The 11161-nt window shown below is 32.0% G+C and overlaps 1 long non-coding RNA gene across 6 annotated transcripts; it reads left to right on the top strand.

The window, feature by feature from the left end:
* The first annotated feature begins 471 nt into the window (after positions 1–471).
* On the top strand, positions 472–11147 carry LOC143230544 (uncharacterized). Of its 6 annotated transcripts, none has more exons than XR_013016500.1 (3): positions 472–534; positions 6702–6847; positions 10874–11147. It is a non-coding gene; the product is annotated as an uncharacterized LOC143230544 (long non-coding RNA). The 6 variants fall into 6 exon arrangements; XR_013016504.1 differs by lacking the exon at positions 472–534 and adding an exon at positions 5300–5315; XR_013016503.1 differs by lacking the exon at positions 472–534 and adding an exon at positions 5821–5838.
* Positions 11148–11161: the final 14 nt, after the last annotated feature.

Genomic DNA, 11161 nt, shown 5'->3' with positions numbered 1-11161 from the left:
AATGCACTGCTATGACAGAACATATAAAAGTATTCAAGGATACTGCTCAAGTAATAGTATATATAAGCATTCACATTCATGTCAATTGACAGGAGAAATTTTAATAAACTTGAAACAAAATATTATAGTTTTTAGATATTCTACATCACCAACATAATGAACATTTTATAATTTTGTAAAAGAACTACCAGTACGGCTCATAACAGGTGTCATTCCTGTGAGTCTACAAACTCATTTCACTGTGCGTTCCACAGAATACTGTTCTTACACATATGTAATGAGCAGTAAATTTAAATATAGAGTATGTAATCATACCCACAAATAAACATTGCAACTGTCTAAAATTTTAAATAACTTACTATATGTAGGGTGTATAATGAAGTAATTACTATTTTAAATTAATAATACATACTTTGTACAAAATATTAATATAAAGAGTAAGAAACTCTCTTTGTTGCCGTTAGGTGTCCTCCTAACTCATACACGGTAAAAATAAGAGGACATGAAAATGTCGGAAGGAGTTTCTTCTTCTTTGTACGTATATTTTGTCTCAAAATGTTTTTTCTCTTTAATTTAATGCATGCAGCACTATGTGTTTTACACTAATTCCCCTTTTTTCAGGGTTGTTAACATTGAATACACAACTATAAATCTAAACAAAACATTTAATTTAGTAATATTTCTACTTGACAGCCTCAGCCAATTGACACAAAGTAATACCATACGAGAACAAGCTAATTTTTACAGTAAGTAGAAGTGGTTTTCCTAGCGTAAAAAATCCCCATGCACTTAAACTGATATCAGTTCCCAACATTTCTAGGATTAAAGCTTTGACTTGCAGCTGGTTTTTTAATCCTAACTTATCATTCCGTTTTATAAACAAGAATCTTAACCTTTTTAGATACTTCTTGTGACGTTCTGTGAAGCTGATACCAACATATGAGAAAAAGATTAACACAACTGGAATAGCGAGAGCTATTAACGAAATAACAGCAGACAAAACCCACGAAACACCTTTTAGATCAGTAAACATTCGAAAAGTTATTTCTGAAAGAGCAAGAAGTACAAACCAAACAATCCAGATGAACATTATTATTTGTACAGTAAACTTTTCAGAACAAACAAAATGACCGAAAGAATAAGCCGACTCATTATATCACACTTTCAGTCTCTGTTCCAGTATCATCACCACTGAAAGATAGACCCCTGTAATAACCATTAGTACACTATACCTGCTGACCAAGTACAGGTTATAGTCGAAAGCAACAAATATATATATCAGAACATTTGGTATTTCATTAGCTTTTAAATAATAAGTATTGTAAAACACATCTTTGATGATTTTATAAATTAAAGTTTAATAATAACTATAATAAGAAAAGTGAGAAGATAAATGAAAAAGACTACAGTTATAAACTTGTATGTTTTACCCAAGGATTTTATAACCTTCTGACAATGGACAACTAAGACTTGTTTAATAGTTTCAACAGTTCGGTAATTTCTTTTTCACGAGACACAAAAATGTTCAAAGTAAAAGCAGCAGCCACAGATATCAAACAATTTGAAATGCTTCTCCAGAAGATGCCGTGGTTTTTCTGAAACACGTGGAAAGCTGCTTTGCTAACATGTCGCAGAATTAGAAAACTAATGTAGAATAACAGTAACATTTTTTAAATAGAGCTATTTTGCGACAACGATAAGTATTTTCATAATCTTGAGGCGTAAAAATATGTAGACCAAAATGTACCATCATACAGTTAAAGATGAGAAAGTCTGATTTGGTATTAGAGGTCATTCTGTCAGGATAAAATGTAAACAAACGTAAATAGATGAAAAACAACGTTATAAGACTATTTGTAATGTATGTTGAAACTTATTCATGTAGGGCATTAACTGGAACCAGAGGTTTATTGGTTTTTCTATCCCATAGAAAATCTTTGGGCTTTTTGAAGTACGGATTTGACTTTATAATGTGATATTTTTACACTTAACTTTTCATATAGATTTAATGGGCAAATAGTAATAACGATCTGTAAATATTAGTTTTTCTTGTGCTCTTGACAATTCCTTTGTTGTAGTTCGATATAATTTTGTTTGTTTTGGAATTTCGCACAAAGCTAGTTAAGAGCTATCTCTGCTAGCCGTCCCTAATTTAGCAGGGTAAGACTAGAGGCAAGGTAGCTAGTCATCACCACCCACTGCCAACTCTTGGGCTACTCTTTTACCAACGAATAGTGGGATTGAGTGTAACATTATAACATCGCCACGGCGCATGTTTGGCGCAAACCCGCGACCCTCAAATTACGAGTCGCACGCCTTACGCGTTTGGCCATGCCAGGCCTTTGATATAATTGGATGAGATACTGCATATAAAACTTATGATAACAGTAGTAATAATTCTTTCAAGAATTCATTTTTCTTTCATGACGAAAGCACATATGTATTAACGATGTAAATAATAGAAGTTATTTGATTGCTTTATTGTTTAAGTGCCTAATATATGAAATATAAAAATTTGGGTCCAACAAGAAAATGTTACATTACCATATTTTGTATTACGTACTTCAGGATTTCTTGTCAAATAAATGTTCAGTAAATATTTACATGAATAATTATTAAAGATTTTCACGAGTTGAAACTCGATGTCACGCTCAGAGGTGAAGCAAAGCAGGAAGTCAATAAAGTAACTGAAATTTCCGGAAACTTGTTGAATAGAAGTCCACCAATGAATTAAAGTGTATCCAACTTTATATAAGATTCACTCTGCAAGTATAAGTATTTCCACGTACTGTTCATGAGTATACTTGTTTGTTTGTTTTGAAATTTTGCACAAAGCTACTCGAGGGCTATCTGCACTAGCCGTCCCTCATTTAGTGGGGTAAGACTAGAGGGAAGGCAGCTAGTCATCACCACCCACCGCCAACTCTTGGGCTACTCTTTTACCAACGAATAGTGGGATTGACTATAACATTATAACGACCCCACGGCTGGGAGGGCGAGCATGTTTGGCGCGACGGGGATGCGAACCCGTGACCCTCAGACTACGAATCGCACGCTTGACCATGCCAGGTCTGCTGGTCGAAACAACCTATCCGGTCATTTTAAGGATATTAAATTGTAATTTTGTTTTTTTATTATTTTCATTTATCAGTGCATATTGTCCATGTTGAACTTCAGTTTATTTTCTAACTGGCATTTGTATTATCTGTGACATCTGTACTCACAGTTTTTTTACGTTCCCTGTGAACTGATGTATACAAACCTTATCCAAATATGACACTAAGATCTGGCACCATTTATAGATTTTGTTTCAAATGCATCCATATATATGTCACATAACAATGGTGAAAGTGTGAATTCTATTGCTAACCCTTCATTTTGTTTATAAGAACCTGAAAAAAAAAGTTTTTCTTACACATAGTTTTGTTGTATTAATTGTTTATACTTTCATTTCCTGAGGTTTTGTTTTATAATAGTGTATTTTCGAAACACTTAACTGATTATTCTACTGGAACTTTTCTCAATAATGATTGCATCAAATGCACCGGCGGGTTAATGATAAAACTGGGAGTAAGCTTATAACACTAAAAAGGCTCTTTTTCAGTACCCAAATTTCGGCTAGCCCGTTACGTAACTTTGTGATGAACACAAAACAATCAAATGATCATTGTCAAATACATACTGTTGATGAATCACGTTTTCACGCTCAACCTTTTTATCGGGACAGGTATAAGCAAGAATAATAAATTAAGGTTTAAAATTATTTTATTTTTCTTGTCCGTGTTTTTTTGAACGAATTTTAAATGAACAATAAAGTACTTCATTAAATCATCTTGAGAAGCTCGCGATTGTTCTTTAACGTTTTTTGTTGTCTGATTGCTGGGTACAATATTAACTAAATATCATTTTTAATACTTTCGTGTGCATAACTAAAAAATAATAGTAAATGTTTAGTAAAATTGTCCCGGTGTATATTTGTTTCAAATCTTCACCTGCTACAATTGAATTTTATTAATTGAATCTAACTGACATGTGAATGCTTTCATTTTGCTTTTTAGCATAAGATAAAAAGACATTCAGATATCGATTCTAAGAAAGTAAAATATATGCAAAAAAATTGTAGAACTTGTTATAAATTAGAATCCAAGTCAGTTCTTTTATTTACATTTTTGTTTGTTCGTATCTTATTCAGGCTTAATGTGCTTAGATTGCAACGGTTATTTACAGACATTCATGTTGATAAAGTTATGATGTTATAACGATTTTTAAATCGTTAGTTTGCATTGGTCTGTTCTACGTGATAGATTTTAGTCTATAAAAAAGTCAGTATACATTTGTCAAGGAACAGAATACATCAAACGACCAAAGTTCAATCAAAGTTTCTTTTTTTTCGCTCTTATTATGCAATAATTGATTCATAAAGTTTTTATCTGAAGTAAACCAGAATAATTACATTTAAAAACTCATATTGCCACATTTTCATACAAAATGATGTCGGAAATGTGATATTAGATATCACAAATTACAAAACTTTATCTCTAGATGGTCACATAAAAGGAGCTTTTGGAAGTATCAGTTATGGGCAATTTTAATACCAGTCTGTACCGAGACGAAAACAAAAGGTAGCTAAGTAGTTTTCATTCGAGATATAAGTCAATATAACACATGTTGATTCTTTTATTAGATAAATCGTTCAAGTTTATTGTAGTTCGAAAGTGATAGTAAGAGAGGGTTTAATTGTACCAGGAAAGGCTATTAATTCTATTTCTCTATCATGTAACTACAAACCAAAAGCAATGGATAAATAGACGAATATTCTGACTGATATTTATTGTTTGTAACTTTCTCATATCTAAATTTATGTATATAAACTGAATTAAGTTCATGCAATTTACCATTTTGTATCATTGAGATTGTCTTATTTTCAGCAGGTCCGTCATATACAGGTTTTATTTCGTCCAGCGCATGAAAGAGTTCTTCCAAAGATACTTTTTTTCTGTTAATAACGCATCTCCCCCATCCTCATCCAGTAGCTTAACGTGACACCATGAAAACTATTATAACAAATACTCTTACGTGTCTGTTTTAATACATGGAAAAAACATAGTGAAGGTATTTGTTTCAGAATTTTAACGTAAATCTAAGTTTGGACTTTCTGAGCACAGTAGTCTTTGAATTTGAACTAGAGGAAAGGCAGCAAATCAAAAGAATCCATAGTCAACTGTTTGACGCACATGGGAGCTTATAGCAGGTCCACTTTCCTAAGTTGTGAGCAAGTTTTTATGACAACGGGACGCGAACTTTGAACCTTTCAGGTACGATAACCCCAGGACGTGCCCTCTCAGTGGAAAATGAAACAATAAATTTAGGGACCGAACTTTTGGTCTTTATTAGTCAGCTAAAAAATGCACTTTACGAAAGCGCGAGAACCTTCTGTTAGCTTTGATTATTTGTCAACTGTGAATTCTATATCTGTGGTGAAATTTTGAAAAGTATCTAAGGTACATAAAAATAAAAGCTAAAAGTTTTAATTTATAAGTTATGTTGTTTAAGTGTTTTTAATTCACTCTGAAAAATAAATTAATTCCATAATATATTGTATAGTTAACAGAAATATCTCGATATATTTATAGCGTGTACTTTTAAAGTTTAGATGGTGCTTCAGGATGTTGACTCGAATACTGGAATTAATTAATACTTGAAACTTATGAAAAGTATTTTTTATTTTAGTTTATAGCTTTTAAAATAAATAGATGTGCAAACTAAAATCTAAAAGCAAGGAAATCAAATGAAACACAAATTTATCTCTTAAAGAAGAAGAATGTCGTTGGTGTTTGGGTAAGAAAAGTCCATACCCTGGAGGGTCAGGTTCTCTGTGACCTCTTCCTCCTCCCCGTACTTATGTTCTTGACGGATTGGTATTTATAACTGTAGAACTGAATATTATTTTGATCCCCCTGGCCCGGCATGGCCAAGCGTGTTAAGGCATGCGACTCGTAATCTGAGGGTTGCGGGTTCGCATCCCCGTCGCGCCAAACATGCTCGCCCTTTCAGCCGAGGGGGCGTTATAATGTTACGGTCAATCCCACTACTCGTTGGTAAAAGAGTAGCCCAAAAGTTGGCGGTGGATGGTGATGACTAGTTGCCTTCCCTCTAGTCTTACACTGCTAAATTAGGGACGGCTTGCACAGATAGCCCTCGAGTAGCTTTGTGGGAAATTCAAAAATAAACGAAACATTTTGATCCTTTTCAGGGCAATGTCCATGTATTGTGGTTCGTATACAGTGATTATTTTATTTTATCAGCAGAATGTCAAGTTTGTTGATGGCATTTTTTTATTGTTTAATACATATATATATATTATTTTTATTTTATTTTTTAATTATTATTTAAAATTTATATATATATTTTTCTTTTTTATTTATTTTTATATTTAAAATATAAGTTAACTGGGGAGAGATATTTAGGACTAGCTTCATCATGTATGAGGTACCTGTCTAGTTCGCATAGTAATTCGTTTTTCATCCAATTCTTATTGAAGTACATTATTGTAATATGTAGGAGTCTATCTGGTATGGTTGGTATGTACGAGTATTTGTGAATGAATTGAGCTGATATAGTTCATGGGACTCTGTATACAGTTGTGAGGAGTGTGTTTTGGATTGTTTGTAGTTTGGTTTTAATTATTTTATTGCTTACAGTTATCCATGCTGGAGCTGCATAATCTACTACAGGGCAACTCTTAAATGAATGAATGTCGTCGGTGTATGGGTACATACCCTGGAGGGTCAGGTTCTCTATGACCTCTTCTTCCTCCCCGTACTTATATTCTTGGCTGATTGGAAAGGTAGTTTTTGAATATCTCTTAAAAATAAAACGATTGTTTGTTTTTTAATTTTGTGCAAAACGAGTTAACCATGTACAGTACCAAGAAGATCAAAATATTTTCTATTGGTACTGTATGTGGTTAACTCGTTTTGACGACAGTGTTTGATTTGACTTTCAGATTGATTTTAGATATTGCAAAATTCGCATTGGCCATGTAAATGAATAATCTTAAGGCACATATTTTTAAGTTAGAAAGCAGCTAAATTATAATAAAGGAGATTGCATGGTATGTGAATGTTATTATTTCGCATTAGTTATACAAAATAAAAATTTTATAGACTCCAACCATTGTTACAGAAAAGTAGGGTTAAGAGAGCAAAAAAGTGAGGCCAGATGTAGATATTAATTTTTTTTTACGTTTTTCATTTACCATTGTAAAAATTAAATAAAATCTAAAATTTATTTCATTATTGGATTAGATACAAAACGTAAGTAAAATTTATTGGTAAGGTCTTCGTGCAACTGTATTAGACAAGTTAATACTGTTTAGCTGTTTGCTGTATTGTTTTAAGTTTTTATGGCTTCTTGAATGGTTCACAGTTAGACACAGTTCATAGATCAATAAAACGATAAAATTAAATAAAAACAGATGCATATTGCTGTGAGTCTGAATCAGGTTAGGATAGATAAATGTATTTTTCTGTTATCTGCAGTCTTTCTAGAAAGAAGAAAGAGTAATTTTTAAATATTTTGTCTGATTTTATTGTAGTAGTTAATGGTTACGTGGTTGATCAAATTAAATGAGGCTGTTTAGTGTTAGGGTAGAGAAAATAATTTAAAATTCATAGATTTAACCCTCTTGCTATAGATTGGTCAAACTGCATGTGTCACGACTTTTAAAGAATTATATTTAAATCTAACTTAATTTTATAAGGAAATATATGGAAAATTCTCACTCTCCTCATGTATGAAAAATGTTTTCTTGGTTTTCCCTCTTCACTAATTTATTTTCCACTCTTCTGAAAATTAGCCTTAAATTGTATGTTATTGTTTAAATATTTTTGAGACAAAGTACAAATTTTATATCATTAAAAAAAATTGTCCCCTGCTAGTACAGCGGTAAGTCTACGGATTTACAACACTACAATCAGGGGTTCGATTCCCCTTTGTGGGCTCAGCAGATAGCACAATGTGGCTTTGCTATAAGGAAACAGAAACAAACCATTAAATTTTATTTGTTTAATGAACCACGAACAAGAAAATCAGACTCACTTACCACACCCCCTGTAATATTCTCTCTTTTACAAATTGCCAGCAGTTTTCTCATATATTTTGTAGTATATTATTTATGACCAATAGAAAGCCAGAGTTTTAATTTAATAAATTACATATTATATTACATTGTTTTCAGTATAACATATGGTCTACTTCTTTGTTCACTTTCTAATTTGCTTTTACAGAAATCATACTGACTAGCTTTGCTGAATATTTAGTCTTTTATTTTATAATTAGAATGCTGAAAAAAACAACATAATAGATATAGGATATTGTTGACTTTTTCTTGTTATTATTCAATGTTCTTAAGAGCATTATATATCAAAAAGTATTTAATTATTAGTGTAAAAGATTATCCTCAGTGGACTCAGTAGATAGCCCTATGTGGCTTTATTGTAAAGAAATACACACAAACACACAGTGTAAATGAATAGGCTTAGGTTTCATTGACAATCGACATAATAAGGAAAGAACAGGTAAGTGCTATATCTCTTGCTCTTCATGTGTTTTATTTGTTGTTATAAAGTATCTAAAATTCAAAAGTTAATAGTTTGGATAAGGTCAGGTGAGGTACACTCACGAGCAGCTCATAAGTTGCTCTTATGATCATTGTGAGATACACATTTGTTCGGTGAGTTACAACTTTTATGGTACAAGAATTAGTTAGACATGGTTATAAGAGCAGTGAAACCATAAAATTCTGATATGATGACTCACCTTCATGCACATATTAGCTATTTTTGTCTTAAAGTTGTACTTTTTGTCTTTGAGATTTGAATGCCACCAGTATTTTGAAAGACCCATCTAAAATTCATGTGGAACATATGAATTTCCACTACTGATGATGTATCATTCAGCAAAACCCTCCACCAGTAAGAGTGCAATAAACCTTCTTGCTGAGATGTTCCCACTACATTCACAATTGAAATCTTTCTCCTCAACACAGTTTCACTTAGACATCTATATATTTGCTAAGACTTCTTGAAATATTTACTTTATTTCATACTTTCAATCTTCCAGTATGAATTAACAGGGTAATGTGAATTGTTTTTTCTACTGATGTGATTACATGTGACACCCAGTTACTAACTATTTCTTATGTTCAAGATGAAAATACAGTAAGAAGAAGAGCAATATAAAATAGTCTACCACTTGATGGAGTCCATGTTGCCAGCTGGACCTTGTTCTTCTGTCTTTGTCACACATTTTCTTTTACAGATTTTGAAGTTGAAGTTAAAGAGAATGAAATGGAGCAACCTTGCTTCATAATACTTGTCTACCTACTAATTATCTCTCAACTTTCCTGCCTGTCATATGCTTTCTATCCATTGTTTCTTTTCTTCTCCCTTGTTGATGCTGCACCTGGCATTTACTTCACATTTTACTTTGCTCTAGCTGCTTTATACCTTGTCCTTCTCAGTTAACATGTAAAAGTTATTGTTTAGATATAGTTTGTTCTTACTGAATTTGTAACTCAGAGGACTTGCAGTTTTGACGTTGTGTATTACTCCTGCACATGTCTGCATACGATATATTATTTAGAACTAGTTTGTTATTCCTTAAGTTTTAGTACTTAGACAATAATGTTTAATAATGGTTACTTGCCCCTTAACATATGACATTTACTTATATTATGGTTGGTTATAATTTACATGTCTGCCACATGTATACTTAGAAATTAATGTTTAGTTACTTGTTATTGCTCTTTGAATTAAAATGCATTATTGTTGATATTTTATTCTGGTTTATTACTCATAAATATGTCCAACTAGGAGGTAATGTTCATATATTGTTCATTGTTTCTTCACATGTATGTTTGATAGGTTAGCTTAGTCTTAACTGATGAAACCTTGTGTGTATATATATTAACTCTCAGAAATGCTGTCCTACAGTCAGCTGTTTGTCTAATTACAGAATTCGTGTCTCATTGAAATAATTTATTAAAAGTGAATATTTTTTAAAAAACTATTTTCTTTTCCAGGAAGTACTGCATGGAAAATGTGTTTCAATTATGCTTTTTAGTCATATGTAATTCACTGCATGAAAATGATTCAATGTGTACTGCTCACATTTTTTAAGTCTTACTGACATTAACTGTAATAATTTCATGAATTAAAAGTGATACTATCATATTTAATGAAGAATAATAAGCTTTTAAAGAATTCCAGGTTCTCAGTACTGCATTAAAAATTATGTTAATAAATCCAGTTAAACCATCAAGTACAGTCGTAGTGAAAGTTACATTCTTGTTGAGGAAAATCCGGGTATTGAAAATTGTGTTCTATCATAAAGAAATGGTTGTTGAACATACCACAGTTATTTTCTAATTGCATGAATCTTGAACATCCAAAATGTGAATTCATTTTTGTCTGTGATGCCATTAACGAGATGACATAGCAGTTTTGGTGACATACATAGATATTGACATACACTCTGTCTTTTAGAGTAAGATCTTTTATTCCTGTTTCTCGTTCATTACATTTTATACGTAGAAGTTAAGTATAATCTTTGTGAGTTATTCCTTGCCCCAAACACATCCTTATTAAGGTTTAGTTCTGGTTCTTACTCCTTGTCAACATAAAACATACTGTTTTCAAGTTCTTTATGACTTCTTAACATGTAACTCATTAGGATTTATGTTTTGTCAATGTTCATTACCACTTTTTTGTACTCGTAAGAGCATTCATGTTTATGTTTCTTCAGTGTCTTTACTCAGGCTATTTAAGTGTTATCTGATTAAATATATATGAATATTTTTTCATTTCTGCAGCAATAACATACATCCTGTCTCTCAGTTTCTTGTTTTGCTTCTGCTTAGACCTTCCAGTGACACAGCAGTTGGATTGTGGAGTTACAACACAAAGAAACAAACCTACTGCATAGATCCTACTACCTGAACAATTAGTGTGTACATATGTGTGTGTAGAAAGAATTAAAATAAACATTGTTGCCATTGTTTACTGCACTTTTCCCCTCATACTTTTATCTCATCTTCACCTGGTGGTAGTTAAAATAATTACCCAAAATAAATATGCAGGATTGTATTGCATGTTCTTGT

This window comes from Tachypleus tridentatus, chromosome 10 (assembly GCF_004210375.1).
Source record: "Tachypleus tridentatus isolate NWPU-2018 chromosome 10, ASM421037v1, whole genome shotgun sequence".
NCBI classification, from domain to species: domain Eukaryota; kingdom Metazoa; phylum Arthropoda; class Merostomata; order Xiphosura; family Limulidae; genus Tachypleus; species Tachypleus tridentatus.
Note: the sequence above shows the minus strand (reverse complement) of the source record. Positions and strands in the feature narration are given on the sequence as shown.